This window comes from Medicago sativa, chromosome 6 (assembly GCF_051527215.1).
Source record: "Medicago sativa cultivar Bolivia chromosome 6, Bolivia_mono, whole genome shotgun sequence".
Classification (NCBI taxonomy): domain Eukaryota; kingdom Viridiplantae; phylum Streptophyta; class Magnoliopsida; order Fabales; family Fabaceae; genus Medicago; species Medicago sativa.
In genome coordinates this window covers 72,785,903-72,806,830 of record NC_140754.1, presented here as the reverse complement: position 1 = coordinate 72,806,830, position 20,928 = coordinate 72,785,903, and the positions used below count along the sequence as shown (strand labels likewise).

The 20,928-nt window shown below is 34.3% G+C and overlaps 1 long non-coding RNA gene and 1 pseudogene across 1 annotated transcript; one reads left to right on the top strand and one right to left on the bottom strand.

Annotated features, from left to right (window-relative positions):
• Positions 1-14,545: 14,545 nt before the first annotated feature.
• On the bottom strand, positions 14,546-17,138 carry LOC146916721 (uncharacterized). Its single transcript, XR_015015242.1, has 2 exons — positions 15,756-17,138; positions 14,546-14,865 (listed from the first exon to the last, which is right to left on the bottom strand). It is a non-coding gene; the product is annotated as an uncharacterized LOC146916721 (long non-coding RNA).
• A 663-nt stretch (positions 17,139-17,801) lies between these two features.
• On the top strand, positions 17,802-20,429 carry LOC146916720 (uncharacterized; annotated as a pseudogene).
• The last annotated feature ends 499 nt before the right edge of the window (positions 20,430-20,928 follow it).

Genomic DNA, 20,928 nt, shown 5'->3' with positions numbered 1-20,928 from the left:
AACCAAATATTATTACTAATGAGAAATCAGTTACGTGGACATCACAATGTGTATACAAGGGTCTTTTATAGGTAAGTATTCCTCTTGGTTCTTTATGAACCTTCCCTGTGAGACATTCATAACCAAACTATTTTATATGTCTTCTTTTTCCTCTGCTTGTGTTTCTAGCTGTTTTTTCATGTCTTGGTGCTTAGAATTTGTATGTGCTATTATTTAGAACTTTGAACTTGTTCAATTTTGGATTAATATTGGCGTAGTTGTATAGAATAATTGTTATTTAAAACAAGATGATGGAAAAGAAATTAAACATCGAAAAGACACTAAATAGTGATACTAATACGTGGCTGATGATGTAGCTCCTAATAGTGATACAATACTTAAAATTCTGACATTAAAGCTGAACCTAAGAGCCAAGAGGATCATAAAAAAGTACTGGAACTGGATCAACTTGAAGAGATAAAACCTCCTAATAATGTTATTTTTTGGATTAAATTGCATAAGATTTTTATGAATTTCAATTATAACATTTGTCACTCCTCCCAATATTTTATTTTATGAAATTGGGTCCGAACTGTTATACTTTGGCAACATGTATGCAAGGGTATTTTATAGGTAAATCTTCCTCTTGGTTCATTAAGAACCTCTGATGTGGGACTATCATAACCAAACTATTTCATATGTCTTGTTCTTCATCCCTGCTCATGTTTCTAACTCTTTTATCGTCTTGGGGCTTAGAATTTTTATATGTTATTCTTTAGACCTTTTAATCAAGCATAGCAGCCATTGGAAAAGGAATCCAATTCCTTAAAAAATTCAATGTCTTTTAGTGGCAAAATGATAGAGAAAAAGAAACTGAAAAAAAAAATGAGAGTGAAAAGTCTGATGTTAAGGAAGATGAGAATGATGATGATGCTTTTTTAGATGCACATGAAACATTGTCAGATTTATATTTTAACAGAATCATTTTAAACACATTATGTATTTACCATTATCATATATCTAATCGGAAACTGCAAACACAAACAGAGCACAAGTCATATGGTTTAAGTGTTCAACTTTTGTAACTTGCACAAATCACGGGGATATCAACCTTCTACAGGTTCAAGTCCAATTTGAGATCAATTCATGTTAATGTCAATTCACTAGAGACTAATTTATCTATAAAATCTAGGTGACCTAAGGAATGAAAATATTAGGTTATATATATCTGATTTAAGATTTGTTGAAGATGCTTGCTTGAAGGCTTGAACATAAAAGTAGACAACAACAACACTAAGATATGCATGAATGTGAGCAGCACTGTGACTGAGATTTTAGTATGAAGTAGTGCCAAATAGGAGAAAAGATTCAAGGACTGTAGAAGTTATGAGAAAAGCACACTTAATATTACATATAGAGAAGTTAATTAGTTACATATTAGTTAGAAGTTAATTGGTCTAATTCATGGTATAAGTTTTAAAGTACTGCTTGATGGCTCTAACATTGTCTTCCATAAATTAGGAGTATGTTCATATTGGCTCAAGTCATTGTTAGAGATTTTTTTATTGTCTCTTTCACAAATTATCGTTTATTCTGATTCAATGTATCTTTCTCAAATACGATATAGCTTAATAAATGAGGGGGTTATATAATAATACGTAACATTATAATTACACATGAATGGAAGACAAACTATAAACAATCTGTGTCAATATGTTTTTTGGATGATAAAATCTATCATCGTAAACATAATATTCATGGACCTAGGAGATAGAATATTGTTATGCATGACCCTTCGAATTCTATGTAGAAGGTCAATAACCTCTGGTGTGAAGAAACCAAAAGTTTCAAATGCAAATGATATAAAAGCGTGTTGATTTTCAAAATACGTTTTCTCGTATTTGGCCACTTCACTTGATGTAACTTTTAGGGTTGTTGTTATCCTACCGTAAAAACTCTGACCCTTAATCCCACAAACGATGAAACCTCAATCAAATTCACACATAACTTAATCTATTTTTTAAATGTTTAATTTAAAACTAGTAATGTCCACCCATAACTTAATATTTTTTTAAAATATTTAATTTAAAAAATAAAAGATGAAGGTATTTTAATTTTTAAATATTCACCTAATTGAACTATGATCAAATTGGCTCCAGTGTTTTTAATCATGACACAAAGGCCAAATAACCATATAAAATATTTAGGGACTCAATATTAGATACATTGATATTTGTCTATAACCAAACATCAAAAAAAAATTAATTGAAATAATTTTTTTAATGTTGGATCAAGTCAAAAATCAATGGATCAAAATTTATTATAATCCGAATTACTCAGTCCGGAAAGAGTTGCTGTGTGTCCGTGTGTTAAGTGTTAAAATAATTGGAGGTTATGTGAAGTTAGTTAAGGTAGTTAGACTAGAGTTAGTAATCAACTATAGTTAGTTGATAACTAAACTAGAGTTAGTAGCTTGGTTAGAAGTTAGTTAGAGTTAGTTACTCAAACTAGTCTCTATATATAGGAACACTATTGTACTCATTCTATATCTTTTATCAATCTATTCATTTCTACAATGAGTTTCTTTGAGTATCTCCCTCATGAGTACTCTTATGCTTGCTATCTTGCTCACACCTATGATCTTCATCCCTATGAATCTACAATTCTTAACATGGTATCAGAGCGATACCCTAGGGATAAAGATGGTGATGCTTCCGCTTCCGCTTCCGACATTGATGAAGATGAAGATTCTGTTGATGCAGATTCTGCTCCTGCAATTCAAGAACCTTCAGCTTCTCATGATTGCATCCGATTCGGTAGTTTCGATTCTCCTATCATTCCGGTTTCTACTCCTTCAATCGAACCAAAATTCGATGGATTTTCCGTCAAGATTGGTGAGATTTCTTGCGTTCTTGTTACTTCTTGCAACGACATCGTCGATGATGATGATTCTGTGTTAGTTGTGCACGAAGATGATGAGAAATTGCAAGTTCTCGAACCTGAATTGAAGAATCGCTGCTCTGATTTCGTTGTTTCTGAAGCATCGGAAGACTTCGTCATACACACTGCTCCGGTGAGATTGAGGAGTGCTGTTTACGGTGGCGCCGCCTTGAGGCCTTTTGCCTCGTGGTTGTTCGTCGGAAAACAGCCTGAACAACCTGTTTTCACTGTCAACAATCAGCTTCGCGTTTTTGAACTACATGACGAATCAATCGTCGTTTTCGATCCCGGCGGAAGATTTGGTTTGTGTTCATTGTTCTTCGTTTCCAAAACTCTCCAACAAATTCGATTCCGCTTGTGGTGGATACCTTGGGATCGAGGGAGGCATATGTGGATTCCGGTTAAATCTCTTCCTTTCATTCTCTTGATTTCCCAAATTTTCAGGATCCATGAAATTCATGAAATCCATGAAATTCTCTTGAATCTTAGTAAGAAAAGTGCGTTCTTGGAATTACTTTCAGAGTTGTGTTTCAAATTCTTTTTCGATCACCATAGCATACGTTGCAGACTGCAATCGCATTCTTTCAGAACTTCGTTTTGCATAAGTTGTTTTCAGTTCAGAAGCTGCTTATGTCTCAGAAGCGGGTTTGCGGTTTTGGTCCAGAAGCTACAAGAAGATTTGAAGACCAGAAGCTGCTTATGTCTCAGAAGCGGGTTTGGGACTTTGGTTCAGAAGCTGTTTTGGTCAGAAGCACTCTCTGTTGTTCAGAAGCTGTTTTTGTTCAGAACCGTTTTTTTTTTTCAGAAGCTGTACTCAGGCTCATCAGAAGCTCTTTCTGCTGCGTGTTCTCAGTTGTGTAGCTACAACTCCACTTCCCTTGGATTCCTCATGTGGGCCTGTGCTTCATCAGCTTGTTGGGCTTCTCTTGTTTTCTTATCAGCCTTTTGTTTTACTAGTTTACACCCTTTGTTTTACTTAGTTCTTATAGTATGCATTTTTCGATTGTAATTCATTGTATTCCAAACTCAAATTGGTGAATTTCTCCACTTTGAGTTTGAGGGAGGCTGTTAAAATAATTGGAGGTTATGTGAAGTTAGTTAAGGTAGTTAGACTAGAGTTAGTAATCAACTATAGTTAGTTGATAACTAAACTAGAGTTAGTAGCTTGGTTAGAAGTTAGTTAGAGTTAGTTACTCAAACTAGTCTCTATATATAGGAACACTATTGTACTCATTCTATATCTTTTATCAATCTATTCATTTCTACAATGAGTTTCTTTGAGTATCTCCCTCATGAGTACTCTTATGCTTGCTATCTTGCTCACACCTATGATCTTCATCCCTATGAATCTACAATTCTTAACATTAAGAATGTTTTATAGACGATCTTCCTGTTGCTTGTTTCGGCACTTTCAATGTGGGACTGACACCAATAATTTTATATGCCTTGTTTTTTTTTCTTTCTCCTGCTCATATTTCTAGCTCTTTTATAGAATAGTTGTATATGCTATTCTTTAAACTATCAACTTGTTCAATTTTGGATTAAGTTGGGCTTCATTTCATAGAATAATTGTTCAATTTTGGATTTAGAACAAGATTTTTGAGAGGAAATTGAACATCAATGCTTCGAGAAATTCTTGTATGATCATAAGAATTTAGACACATATTTAAATACACAAAAGAAAAATTATGGATGAAGAAATAATCAAATAATGTATCTTTTAAAATCATTAAGTAATGTATATTTTGTGTGTGTCTAAGTAAGGTGTGTTTAAACTTTTTGAGACCAGACTTTCCTATAGGTTGTTTCAGTTGAGTTTCAGCCTAATACGAATTATTGGATCCAACAATTACTTTGACCACATGTATAAAAGAGTATTTTATAGATAAATCTTCCTGTTGGTTGTTTAGGCACCAAGGTTATGAACGCAGAAGCAACAACCGCAGGGGATATCAACGGTCTATGTGTTGTTTTGGTAGTTTGTGTGATTTCATAATGTCCTGGTCTCTCCTAGCCGATGATACCGAAACAATGAAAAGTCAGCTGTTAACAAACTTGTTATCTCATTGGAGTTTCTATTGAGTAATGTCTTTGATCTTTCTCTCAAATCTCTTGTTTATCACAATTTATTTGATGCATTTGTGTTTCCAAAATTTCAAATGTTTATCTTCTTTTTATCATGCATATGTTTGTATTTATTCTTTAATTAGTTCCTATATATTTGTGTTTGGTTTAGCGAATCAAAGATTAATCCACGAGATTATTAAGTGTTTTATTAATCAAAAGACAAATGAACAAGTGACTAAGATGTACCTGAGTCCTGAGTTGTATGAACAAATATCTGGTTATAACTTTAGATAATAGGATATAGTTCATTTTCACATTTTTATCTTTTAAATCGATCGAATGTTTGAAATTGTAGTTCATTATACATATCTGTTTTGGAGAAGTTGTACTATTTTGGAACACAAATACCAAGAAAATTTCTTGTATTCGAATTTGGTGTATAAGAGGTTAAGAGCTAGCGTGAACTTTACCTATCATGAAGCATTCTCAATTAGAGAAATGTGATGGATCGTAAAAAATGTGGTTGTATGAAGCATTTCACATGTATAAAATGATCTTTTATAGGTAAATCTTCATGTTGGTTCTAAAAGCACCATCGATGATGTTTCTAGCTCTTTTATGTGTCTTGGACTCTTGGTGCTGAGAATTTGAATATCAGCCATTGGTAGAGAAAGAGAAACTGTGATAAAAATTGAGAATAGAAGTCTAATGTTAAAGAAGAGGAGAATGATGACGATGCTTTCTTAAATGCATATGAAACACCTCCTTTTAAGACCAATTACACAAAATACAAGGTGCTCCAAAAAGATAAAATTGACAAAACTCAACACCTCCTTTGGAGCTCTCCAAACCTAGACAAGGTATACAGTACTGTAACGTTGTCTTCACTCTTGTTTATATGTGTCACGACCCAAAAATATAATCGTGACCGGCGCACGAACTAATACCTTATAGTTCGGCAAGCCTGATGACTAAAGAATTAAATAAACAATTTTCAAGTTAACTTTCGATTTAAAATCATGTTTACTGAAATTTCGACAGAGTAACACCTATAATTTCAACATTACAAAGATGTAATCCTGTTCATAAGCTATTATCATCAACCAGAATTTCAAAGTGACATTTTACATATTTGTACAACTCAAAATGAGACATTTCTAAACTCCAAATAGCTGCAGATACTCGACTCAACATACGCATAAAACAATAGAGACATTCGTCAAGGAAGCCTACCAAAACGAGTGACGCGGCTGAACTTGGGTCTACTAGCAGCTATCTACTTCTCTGCTTGGGAATCTGAAAAATATAGAAAATAAAAGAGTAAGTCACAGAGACTTAGTGAGAGACAACAACCACCACCAACTAGAAGGGAACCACACAAGAGCACGATTATTTACATAATATGACCACTTTTATAAACTAAGTGGAAAGCACAATGTGCATTTCATTTTTGGGTCTAAATAGTCAAGGCACAAGGGTCTTTTATAGGTAAATCTTTCTATGGTCGTTTAACACCATCGATGTGGGACTGTTCAAACCAAAATCTAGAGTGTGTTAATTCGTCCTCATGTTTCTAGTTATTTGATATGTCTTGGTGTTGAGATTTTCTATTCTTTCAAACTTTGAATTTGTTAAATTTTGAATTAGGATGAGCTTCATTGCACAGATTGTGACAAGAGAAAGAGAAGCTGAGAAATTAATCTATAGCAATATGGATTTTTTTGATTTTATGTATATATGTAGTAGATAGTAGATACTTGATAAGTTTATGCTTTGTAATTTGAGCAACCAATAATCTGTGGATACGAGATATCAACTTTTAAAATATAACTTCACTACTTGAACAATTTACTGATTAGTTATTGTTGCAGATAGTATATACAGCTATGGCTATGTTAGGTAAAAACGGTTAATTTATTTTTTTATCAGAACCATTACAGTGCAGCGATAGGATATTAAAGTTTTTATTGAATGATACAAGAAATTAAATATGTGTTGGGAAGCTTGTTTAGTGTGTTGATAATGATTGTCCGCGATCTAATGAACACGAGGAATCCCACTTTCACACAGTGCTAGTACTATTCATGCCATGAGAGATGGAGATCCGCCGAATAGTAAGGAAGTAACCTCCAGCAGATTTTGTGGCTCTTATTTGTGATAGAGTTGTGGCGATCGATAGAGGAGTTTCTGGTTGCGGTGGTGTCATATGCGGTAGTGAAGGTAATTTCAAGGTTGTCTTTTCCTACATTAGGATGTTTGAGATGGGGGATTTTCAAAGGTCTAAATCTGGCGCGGCAAAGAGGGACATATACTCATTAGGGTTGAATCAGAATCCTTAATTGCTATCAAACTGGTTAAATATGGTTGTCCAAAGGAGCACAAGTCCTTTCAACTTGCAGGATATTTATAGGATCTATAATGACGAAGCTACATTCATGTCGAACAATATGTGCAGAGAGGAAAACCATGTGGCACGATCTATAACATATTCTTTAAATGATAATTGAAAAATGAACTTATTTCACTTGCTTTGTTCGAAATACAAGATGGAAAAAAAAAATGCTACTAGTTATTGGGTACATTGATTTTAGAGGGTCCACTAAAAGGAAACAAAATTATGTAAAAAAAAAAAATTTCCTTCAGTACACCCTCAAAAATCAATGCACCGTAAATTACTATACAGAACTTAATTATTATATATTAAGTGGATATCACGTAGTGAATCGCTGGATTGAATCCGAATTGTTACTTTTATAACTAATCTTCCTCTTTCTTATTTAAGAACCTCCGATGTGGGACTATTCAAACCATACTATATTATATGTGAGAACCATTCAAGCACTCCTGAAAATCTACCAAGTCTTCCAAACAGCCATTGGAAAATGAATCCAATGTTGCAATTGAAATATAAAATATAATGTGAAGAAAGTTGAGAATGATGAAGATGCTTTTTTAGATGCACATGAAACTGTGTCAAGACATGGCACCATTCATCCTTATTAAGAATGTGTTTATTTTCATCCTTTTATAAAATTGTACGCATTACACTGACATGCATGTTCTCATTACTATAACAAATTCGAAAATGAAATAGTGCACAGTTTCTTGAATTCCATATTCAAGTGTGAACAACTAAACATACTCAAGATTGTTTTTCTAGCATATAAATTAAAAACAAGAAAATTGATATGACACATAAGAGAAAAAACGAAAAATACTAAACAAGGACGAGGTGAAGGTAAAGATTACATACCTGATCTGTGGTAAAACAGTGGTGCAATGTGGATTAAAGGTAAAGATTACATACTAAACAAGAACATAGTGAAGGTAATTTCAAACTGATTAAATATGGTTGTCCAAAGTAGCAACAGTCCTTTCAACTCGTCCAGGATATTTCAATGGATGGATAACGACGAAGGCACAATGATATTGAACTATACTTGCAAGGAAGCAAACCAAGTAGCAGATACATTAGCTCACTTTGTTCCAGACTTACTGTCCAACATATTCTCACCCCTAAGTCCTAATTTGAATCAATAATTATTGGCATTTATAAAAATAAAACTATTTAGATTAAATATATTTATGTTTCAAAAATTCCGGTGGTAAAACAATATACTCGATAGATACTAGTTTAAAATACATTGAATCCACCGGAATGTGAGTTCGTTTTTGGATTCAAAGTTGTAGGTATGATTGAAAACGGGTTGAGTTCAATTTGTCCAAGTTCAACACAATTTGTTAATTGGTTCCACTCAAAATTTGATTCAAGTATGATAGGGACATTTTTTATATTCAAACTCATTTATGTAAAATTTATAAACAAACTCTTTATGTTCAACTCATTTTCTCATAATTCAAAAGTTAATTTTGTTTTATAGAAACATGGTTACAATTTTTAAATCTTTAATCTTTAAAATTAAATTTTTAAAGGAAAAGGTTTTATTAAAATAAAAACCATCTCCTATGTTAGAACTATGATGAAATTGACTCTATGATAAAGGATATATTTTCTGGATAACCAGTGGCAGGTTTTTCTTTTTGTTTCGACACTATTAAGATTGGGGAGGGAAAAAAATTAGGAATAGATTGAAAAATAAAATTTAATTGGGTCAAAATTGATTCTAATTATACTGTTATATGTCTGGGTCATAACACTTCAGTATAGAGAGCACACTCTCTACTTTATGCAAAAGAGAAAAGCTTTAATAATAATCTTTTTGAGATTTAAGATTTGTATCGAATTTTTTATATCCACTTATGAATTGTTTGAATTAATTCAATAAAAATCTTTTGAAGCTATATTAGGTAGCATATTACATGATGGAGAATGTTTTCTCCTTTTTGTACCAAAGAGAAAAGACGCGTGGGATCTAGGCTACATACAAAGTGGAATCTCTTATCCCTTTTTGAGCAGAAGCAGGTGGGATTTAGCATGGGAAAGCAAAGTTTTTTCCCACCATGGGAAAGTTGAATTTTTACCACTAGATTAAAAGAAGAACATGTTATTATCATGCACTCTCTACACTGGATTTTTTAAACTATCTTCCCTAACCATTCTCTCTCATCTCTCACCCACCACAACATCAAGCTCACGGTCCCAACTCTCCTCCATACTTTTCTCATTCTTCTGAATAAGCAACATCGACATAAAGATCCTTAAAGAAAATGTTGTAAGAACTAAGAACATCTTAACAAAATAAAACCACTACCAACTTCCTGATTCAATTTGTAGAATAAAAAAAAATTGAGGTCAAATTTCATGTTATTAATACCCAGACTTAGCTATTTTTGCATTAAGATGGAAACAAATGCATCAAGTTTACCATACTTTGTTTCACTCTAAAATGCGGCAAAATACTTCCATTCTGTGATAATCAATATGAACTAATTGAGTAAGATCTGGAACCTCGGTGATAGCATAGTCAAAACCACTGAAGTTATTCTCTTGCCAGAGTGAATTCAACACAAGAACAAACAGGTTTCACTCGTCATACTTGATGATAGTACACAAAGAACAGAAGGGGTTGTCCCTAGTACACAAAGAAATTCAGAAGAATGAGAAGAGTATGGAGGAGAGTTGGGACCGTGAGCTTGATGTTGTGGTGGGTGAGAGATGAGAGAGAATGGTTAGGGAAGATAGTATAAAAAATCCAGTGTAGAGAGTGCATGATAATAGCATGCTCTTCTTTTAATCTAGTGGTAAAAATTCAACTTTCCCATGGTGGGAAAAAACTATGCTTTCCCATGCTAAATCCCACCGCAGAAGCAATATTAATTAGTTCATATTAATTGGAAATTTTTTTGTATACAAATAATTTAGGTGACTTCTAGTGTTTAGTTTGTAATAAGGTAAACAAGGTTGTTCACACTCTCGCAAAAAGGGTCACATTTTTTTAGTTAGTATGTTAATTCTAATTTGAATTTTAAATTGTATTGAACACATCTTGATTAATGAAATCTTATAAATAATTTTTCAAAAAAAAAATGAAAAAATGAAAGTCGGGATTAGAATTAAAAATATCTAATTCACTTGGGTTAGTCTACTGGTGTTGGCTTGAGACTATGAATGTGTCCCTATTATGCTCTTATGTTAGATTCTCTCTTGTGCCAATTTCGGTAGGCAAGTTAATTTGACTTAAAAAAAATATCAAAAATATGTATTGGGTGTAACACCCACATTAGACGTATCTAGAAAGTCTAGCATGTGCGTTAGTTTAGTACTGGATACATTAAAAACTTACAACATAGAATCTTCGAATGAATATTATATACAACATCATGCGTTCGTACAATGATAATATTACTCATCTTTTCTAAAGTATAATAATTACATCCTTGAATATCCATAACATCCTACTGCAGGTACGAACGATTACTTGTCGTAACATCCATTTGGCTACTAGCTTGCCATCCAACCTATTTATCTGAAACAAATAGGGATTGGGATGAGACATAATGTCTCAGTGAGTTCCCCTAAAACCTAGGCTATTGGTAACCTCAGGGGAAACCTACGGTCACCACCTGTCTACAATACAACTTGACGGTTGATTATACGTGTGTGGTCATGCTTTCCTAGACGGTAGTGCATACTAGACCCGTCATAGGTTCATCTTACTTGTTATAGGCTTCTCTTCCTATACGTGTCATGGCGGCCGAGGGGGAATCTAGGACCGCAATGCCAAGAATACGCTTTATGTATCAAGGCCTAAGCATATCATAATCACGGCACGCTTCTAAACCGGACGATTAGGGAAACCTAGGATCGTCTTCGTTATCATATTCTTTACTTGCTCTATTCCATGTCTTATACTTGTCTTATAGCATCTAATGTTCTAGTTCTTGAACATAATCGTGCATGGAATCATTCTTACATAATCATAAACATAACATGCATGGTCGTACATAAGTTCATTCATTAAGTTAGCGTTGAACAAACAATCATTATCTTGATTCATTTTACGGAGAGCCCCGGGTGGAGTAACCCCGAGAACAATCCCATACATGACCGATGTATGTACATCGGACTCCCTCGGTGTCGTGCGGGTCCCTTACGGCTTGAACCGTTCCCCTTGAGTCGAGAACCTCCCGTATCCCCCTGATGTGGATAACAAGAGACACGAACACCTACGTCTTGTTTACTCGGTGACATGCGGGTCCCTTACGGCTTGAATCGTTCTCGTTACGAGAACCCCTTGTATCCCCCTGACGTGGATAGCAAGAGACATGCCACCTACATTACATTAATCACGGTCTTGTCGTTCATATAGGATTAACCTATTCATGCTTTACATGTTTACCTCGGAACCTTGATCGATCCGATTAATGGTAAAGTCTTACTTGATCATGCTTGTACATTTCTAATCATGGTGGTGAGATTAACTAATCAAACCTCAACTTAACATGCTTGCTATATCACTCTTGATCATGTGCGAAGAGTTTATACTTCGCGTCTTATCAATCTAAGGATTCTTGCTATCTAGCTAGTTCTCGACACCTATGTCGACGCTCTTGTTTTCCCTTGCTTAAGAATAACTTGCTACCCGATTCATGACATGATTCTCTCGTATGACATGCCTTACTAACATGCTTAATACTTGCCTCTTTATCATAAGAATCTTGTTTTCATTGATTAACATTTAGGACCTTGGTTTGAGGGGTTTATCTTATAAAAAGACTGCTTGAAGAAAACTTGAGCCTGAACTTGTCAACATTACGCGAAACAAGCAAACAGTGCAAGTGCACTGTCTACTCACCTCGCGAGTGAACTTGCTCGCCATGGCGAGTAACTGCTCGCAGCTGCGAGTTGGAGGCGAGCAAACTCTCCTCCCTGGAGGTCTAGCTCGCCTCGCGAGCTAGCTGCTCGCTGTGGCGAGTAATGACAGTCCAGCACCTGCATAAATGGAGTTTTTAACTCAAAATCCTCAAAACCAAGTGTCTCAATGCATGTTATGACTCTAGAGGTCATAGGAAACTTGTAAAACATTTACATGGCAAGTATTGGCAAGTATAGCAAGCATAGCTAAAAAGGGGCAACTAAATATATACTTGAAAACCCTAGAAAATTTATGTTATTCATACATGGCATAAACATAATCCCAAGGGTAGGATATCTATCTATGGAACTCACCTAATCAAGTTCTTGTGACAGCTCCAAGTTCCAAGCTCAACAAGCCAAAACTCTAGCTTTTGTCCCACTTGCAATCCTTTGATCAAAACATACCATCTTGTTATCCTTTCTTGCAAACTAAGATACCTAGTTCCATATCCATGAAGAAATCATCACTTGAACCATCTTTGAACTTACTAACCAACAGACCCTAACTCGCTTTTCTTGAAACCCTAATTCTTGATTCCAACTTCAAATCTTTTCCCTCTTTAACTCTTATTCATGTAGACACCTTATCATGCCCAAGACCATGCTTCAAACATCACCCTCAAATCATCTCTTCAAACCCTAACTCCAAAATAACCTCAAAGCTTCAAAACCAAACCCTAATTGTTCTTGCTTGCTAAGTTGTTAACATTCCTTGTTGGTTCATTCATAAACAATCTTGGACAAATTCTTCTTTCAAGAAGGAAAGATGGGATGAACTTCATAAGAGAAAAGAAGAGATTCAACCTAAAGCTAGCTTGCACAAACTTGTGATAACATGAGAGGGTAAGGTGAAATCTCATCATGGAAGAGAAGGGAAAAACTTGGGAAGATTGGTGGTGAAGAAGAGAGAAGGGCGATGGAGAGTAGAGAGAAGGAAGAGAGAGTTGCTTCCCAACTTAGAGAGAGAAAGAGATGAGGATAATGAGATATTTTGCCCAAAATCCAAATAAATATCCTTTCCACGTGAATTTACCATTTTGCCCTTGCCTTGAACGTGTTTAAAATGACTCTGATACTTTTCCCGTAAAAAGCTGACATCCCATAAAATATTAACCATTAGCTTACTTTCCATGAATTATTTCCTCTGGCACGATCACAGGTAATATAATGATGCTGATAGGCGGGATATTACATTGGGTTATCATGAAATTCCCTCATGATGAACTTTATAAACTAAACATACTTTATTTAGACGAATACGTTTTAATTTAGATTCGCACAATGCGTGCATTTTTATAGAGAAAGCAAAGGTTCAAGGATTCAATTTTTTTATAATAAGGACTTGTAGACTGTTTACCTCCATTTCTATTGAAATATCGGTATCGAAGTGCCGTATTCAATGTTCGTGTTTCATGGACCAAAATTATTACTGAACATTTTCATCAATTAAGTTTGGGTCCCAATAGTCACCCAGCCAAATTTTAAAGGTCCCGTTTTGATTTTTTTTTTTTTTTTGAAAGAGGGGTCCCGTTTTGATTGTTTAAGAACTATTGAATATTGATGTTGGATTGTGTAAACCAAACTCCAAAGTGCAAGCTGAATGAAATTTCAAACTGTGATAAGATGAACTTCATTCAAGACAAAAAGAAAAATATTTTGTTACATCTCAAAAATCAATGCACCAAAAATTATTACTAATCAACATTGTTTTAAACTAAGTGGACAACACAATGTTGGCTATTGTGTCTACATATTTCTAATGTATACAGGTTGTTTTATAGGTAAATCTTCCTCTTGGATGTTTCTGCACTATCAATGTGGGACTATTGAAACCAAACTATTTTAAATGTTTGTCAAACGCAATTCAGATGCATCCCCGTAGTTAACCGAATTCATATATAACAATATGGTCGATTTAGTAAGTTTTATCCTTTGTTTTGTATTACCTTGAATAATAAGATAGATACATAATTTACATTTGAAGTTACGAAGAGTTATCTTTTGCACCTTAGTACTGTTCCTGTATTACTTTTACCCTCATTACTATAACATGCAAGTGGATGATAAGAACAGACTAGGATGAAAAGTGGTACCAAAACAATGAAAAGTTTGCTGTTAACAGACTTGCAATCTCATCCAAGTTGCTACCTGTCACGACCCAAAACACTAATCGTGACCGGCGCACGAACTAGAACATTCTAGCCCGGCAAGCCTATTGATTCATCTTGACAAACTATAAAATAAAAACAATTCCAATTCGGTTTTCACTTCAATAAAAATATTTACTGAAATTTCGACATAGTTTCCCCTGTAAATTCAACATTTCCAAGATATGAATCCTGTTTTAAAAACTTGTTTTATCATCCAGTATCTCAGTTAACATTTTTCTCATACTTGTACAACTCAGAATAACACATCCTAGATTTCCAAATAGCTGCAGATACATCAATGGACACTGAAATATAAATATAGAAAGAGAAACCAACCAAGAGGGCCTACCAAAAGTGACACTGATAGATCTTTAACCCTGCTAGAAGCTTTCTACGCAATTGACTTTGAATCTGTAAAAATATAAGAAAAAGGGGTAAGTCATAAAGACTTAGTGAGGAGACAACAATCATCACTAACTAGAAAGGAAACACACATGGGCACGAGTAATTAAGTTTCTCAAAATCTAATGCTCATTTACAAACTAGTAACCGTATAAAATTCTATTAATCCAAAATCAAATAAGAATATTTCTGAGTCCAATGTCGTAAAGGGGTGAAAATAAGATTACAAACCTTTAGAAAATATATCGCCGAAAATCATAACAAAAGCCTTTAAAAATATATTGTCGAAAATCTTGATAAAAGTCTTTAAAGAAAATATAGAAAACTCCATTTAGTAAAAATAATCAAAATGGGTGAATCGAGAACTAGCTCCATCTCGTTGATAGCCCTCTCCTCCTAATGGTGGCCTTTCCATAGGGGCGGCTCCATCTAACGGATAGCTCTTTTCTCTCGACTCAAAACAAAGTGTAAAACATCTTCAATTAGGGAGTTTACCTCTCATTGATAGCCCTCTCCTCCTAATGGTGGCCATTCCATTGGGGCGGCTCCATCTAACGGGGTAACTTTACCTAATTGAAATCACATACTAGGTGCACCTAGGTCGTCGCAATGATAATCATTTTTCTCAAAACATATAGCTTTAAAAACACAATTCGTGAAATATCAAACTTGGCCAAGCATACAATTAAATCCCAATTTGCAATTCTTTGCTTATAAGTCATAGATAAAATCTAAATAGCGACCACAATAATATCACCGACTTAAAACATGTATCAAGACGAGAAAAATATTCGAAAGGTGTGTTTCCCATTTTTTTTAAATACTTCGACATATAAAACCATAAAAATATCAATAATAACGATATTGAAAATAAGCGATAATGATCGTCATCAACTCACAGTTATGGCGCACCAACTATATTTTCTCTTCAAACACTCCCGGAGAGCAAGCAGGGTAACAATTTTTCCAATCTTAACATCTTCTGAAGTCTCCGCACTGCTTGAGTCCTAATTAAGCTCCCGGTGTGCTCCGTAAGCACTTTTCCCCGAAACATCTTAACTGCAGCTTATGGCTTCTGCGTGTTCCGAATTCATCCCAAACTTCGATCAAAACTCTTATTAATCATAGGCGTTCAATTCTGCACCTTTCTAACTAGTCTAAATCCACAATTTAGCTCATTTCGCAAAAATCATGACAAAACCCGTAAGCCGTTTTCCAGCAGAATTATCCAACTTCAAACACACTTTTCGAGTTCATTACTAATCAGAATCACATGAAATTTATATCCGATTTGAAGGGAATTGAATGAAGAATCTAAAACTTCAACAATTATTTACTTTCAGGTTACACAGGAAAATATACAAACGAAATTGTCCATACGAACTTAACACCAAATACAGCTTCAAACTTTGCCTTTCTCTAAACATGCATACTCACATCTGTACCCACGTAAACAAGCAGCAGCTCACGCTTAGTCCCTAATCCTTGCTCTTAACAACTCAAGATAGTACCAACAATATCCAAAAACATCTACACAACATTAACCATTCATAAGATAACTCAAGCTTTTATTCTATCATTCCAAACATAATAACATCTCAAAAACCATACATATACCACTTGTTATTATCCCTTAGTTTATAGCAGCCCAAACAACAACTCTAAATAATCACTTATGTGCCAAAACAGCTTATGGCTTAAATCCACTACTTTGCTTCTGCCCTAAAAATCAATCTTTTCTTGTTCTTAATATTCCATCATGCTTATTCAATCAAACACATAAGCTACTGCCTTAGCCTATTCCATAAAACAACTTAAATTTAATAATCCAAACATACCTAATTTTAGCTCAAAACCCAACCCTAGCTTCCAACATCCTTGTTGTTTCTTAGCTTCTGAACACCCACTAAGCCATGATCAGAGACAAAACAAGCATGCCTGCACTCCTCTACCTTGAATTGTAACTGAAACCAAAGTGTAATGAGAGGGAGAGAGCTTCGACCTCAATTAAAAGGAAGGAAGGAAAGGATTTAGACTTGAAACTATAGGTGAGTTTACATAAGAATTACAAAGGAAGGATTGTGTATTGTTTTAAAGCTTGGTTAATTAAAATTTTGGTGAGGGTTGGAGAAGAAGATAAGAGGGCCGATAGGTTTCTTGAGAAAGAAGGGGGAAAATATTATGATATTTTTAGAAAGAAAAAAGAGTGGAATTGTGTAGAATTCTCAAGACACCCACTTTTATGGTATTAAAGGGGAAGTTACCTTTTTGCCCTTTTTTAAAAAAAAAAAATCTCATGGATGGATATTACACTACCAAATATAAGTTTAGGCGACATGGTTTAACCATTTCAGTAATTAAAGTAAAATTATGGGGGCGATCAATCACATGAAAGATGAAAATTCTGCTATTAGGAACATATTCTGCATTGTGCAGTCTCTCCAAAGATGCAATCCAATAATCTAAGGAAGAGGAGAATGATGATGATGCTTTATTAGAAGCACATGAAACATTAATGTCACATTTAACAAAAGTTGTCAATCTTTGCTTTCTCTAAATGAAAGGGAAGTAGACAGATTTATCAGCTCCTCAGATTTCAGAATGTCATGGCCTCTTTTTTTGCTTATGATATTGGAGTTGTTATTCTTGAGTAATGTCTTTGACCTTTCTTTCGAATCTCTTGTTTATCACAATTTATTTGATGCATTTGTGTTTCTAAAATTTCATATGTTGATCAGTACTATAAAGATGGCTGTCCAAAGGAGCACCAATCCTTTCAACTCATCCATTCATAGGATCAATAACCAAGTGGCAGAAACATATGATAATTGTGGCATCTACAATTTAATGATAACTTGTTACCTCATTCTCCAAGAAAACATGTTGGATGTATTTCACGTTCGTATAACACAAGTTGCATTGTGAAACCAGAATATGTGTTGGAGATTGATATTTTTCTGTCATTAATTAATTGTGTGTTGCTGTTTTTTCTGTCATAATTAAAGTGTTGTTTGTTTAAGTTTAAGTGTCATAATTAGATTGTTGCTTATTTAGTAAGTAAAGCAGTCCAGCAGTCCTAGTTAATGATGCCTAGTGTTCTTAAGTAATGATGACTAGTGCTTAAGAGTAGATTTAGTGCAGATTTTATGTTTAGTCTTACAAGCAAGCTTATGGCTTGGCTCTATATATTTGTAGTGTATGTTTCAGCTTAATGTATCAAAGTATCTTAGCTTTTAGTACTTTGTTCTCAAAACTTTATTGTCTTTTGATTTTCTGGTTTTTTTTCTCTTCTTTCTTCTCCACCAGATTTTGAACCTTAATTTTCTGTCTTGAGCTTATTGCTTCTGCTGCCTTTGCAAAAGCTAATTGTGGTATCAAGAGCCCCATTGATCTTAACGGGTTTGTGAGGTTAGAAAACTAGTGTAAAACTTTGAGGGTGAGAGAAAACTAGCAAGAAAACCTTCACAAAAACCTTTAAAAAAAACTTTTAAACACCAAAAATGGCTTCCAATAGTGGTTCTTTACCTCCACCTCCTGTGTTTTCAGGAGAAAACTATGATTTGTGGGCTGTCAAAATGAAAAATTATTTGAGAGCTCAAAGTTTATGGGACGTGGTTGAAAATGGCAACAACCCACCACCTCTCCCAAACAACCCAACATTAGCTCAAATAAAAAATCATAGTGATGAAGTGGCAAAAGAAGGTAGAGCTCTTGCCATAATACATGCAGCTCTACATGATGATATTTTTATCAAGATTTTGAATCTTGAAATTGCAAAAGAAGCCTGGAACAAGCTAAAAGAGGAGTACCAAGGAAGTGAAAGAACAAAGAAAATGAAAGTGCTGAACTTGAGAAGAGAGTTTGAAGCACTAAAAATGAAAGAAACTGAAACTGTTAGAGAGTTTTCTGACAGAATTTCTAAAGTTGTTACACAAATCAGATTGTTGGGAGAAGATCTTAGTGATCAAAGAGTTGTTGAAAAAATATTGGTGTGTCTTCCAGAGATGTTTGAAGCAAAAATTTCATCTCTTGAAGAAAATAAGAATTTTTCCGAAATCACAGTTGCAGAGCTTGTTAATGCTTTGCAAGCTTCTGAAAAAAGAAGATCTTTAAGGATGGAAGAAAATGTTGAAGATGCTTTTTTGGCCAGCAACAAAGGCAAAAACCAAAGCTTTAAAAGTTTTGGGAAAAAGAAGTTTCCACCTTGTCCACATTGCAAAAAAGATACTCATTTAGATAAGTTTTGTTGGTACAGGCCAGGAGTTAAATGTAGAGCTTGTAACCAACTTGGTCATGTGGAGAAGGTTTGCAAAAACAAAACAAACCAGCAGGAACAACAAGCCCGAGTTGTTGAGCACCACCAAGAAGATGAGGAGCAATTGTTTAAGGCTTCTTGCTATTTAGCATGTAGTAGCAAAGAAACATGGCTAATAGATAGTGGATGCACCAATCATATGACTAACAATGTTAGTTTGTTTAAAGAACTTGATGAATCTTTTTACTCCAAAGTTGTCATTGGCAATGGACAACATGTTGAGGTCAAAGGCAAAGGAGTTGTGGCTGTTGAAACTCTCTCAGTTATAAAATATATTTCGGATGTTTTATTTGTACCTAAGATAAATCATAGTCTTTTGAGTGTTGGACAAATGATGGAGAAAAATTATTCTTTGCTTTTTAAGGATATGAAATGCATTATTTTTTATCCTTCTGGAACTAAATTAATGATTGTTGAAATGAGAGGCAAAAGCTTTCCAGTAGAGTGGAAGCAAACATTTTGCGTGTTTTTCCAAGTAGAGTTGAAGCAAATTTTTCAGCTCGAAAAAGGGGAACTTTGGATGGCAATTATGCTAGATGCAATATTGCTATGTTAGAGACTGTGAGGTAAACTGAAGATGCTAATTTTGAGGGTTATAAAGTTACCATGCAGGAGGAGAAAAAGATTATAGAAAAGGATGTTGCTTGTAATGTTGTTGATGCCTCTGTTTATGACTTGTGTTTTTTTCAAAATGAAAGTGGAGACCTCCTGGATTATGCAGAAAGCGACGATGTCAAGACTGCATCTGATTGTGTTTTTTCATTTGGTCGTGTTGTGTCTGTTTGGAGTTCGAAGAAGCAAGAAAGGATCACCCAATCATCAACTAAAGCTCAACGTGTTTCCGCTGCAACAGATACAGAAATTTGGCAAATGAAGTTTTGTCAGATGAAGGTTGGAAAGATGAGACCAATGCTTGGAGTTTTTTCAAGAAAAATATCAAGGAGGAGTGTTGGAGATTGATATTTTTCTGTCATTAATTAATTGTGTGTTGCTGTTTTTTCTGTCATAATTAAAGTGTTGTTTGTTTAAGTGTCATAATTAGATTGTTGCTTATTTAGTAAGTAAAGCAGTCCTAGCAGTCCTAGTTAATGATGCCTAGTGTTCTTAAGTAATGATGACTAGTGCTTAAGAGTAGATTTAGTGCAGATTTTATGTTTAGTCTTACAAGCAAGCTTATGGCTTGGCTCTATATATTTGTAGTGTATGTTTCAGCTTAATGTATCAAAGTATCTTAGCTTTTAGTACTTTGTTCTCAAAACTTTATTGTCTTTTGATTTTCTGGTTTTTTTTCTCTTCTTTCTTCTCCACCAGATTTTGAACCTTAATTTTCTGTCTTGAGCTTATTGCTTCTGCTGCCTTTGCAAAAGCTAACAATATGCAAAAAATAAGCAATGGGAAGCTCGTTGTGAGTTAATCTCCAAATAAGCAAAGACTTATCTTAAATTGAAGATATTCATTATTGACTTATCTTAAATTGAAGATATTCATTATTGAAAATTAGGAATATGGGTGTTTTGCAACATCTGCACCAAAGGTAGAAAAACCTTATAAAATAGACTCCATAATGTACCACTTATGATTATAGATGAATTTTACCACTTTAGCTTGAAGAAATTGATACCTATTGTTAGGGACATTCAATGATTAATCCACCATTTAAAATTAATTGTGATAGCACTGATCTTGTTTTCATTACCAAAAAGCTACTAAGTATTATCTGTGATAGCACTGATCTTGTTACCATTATCAAATAGGAA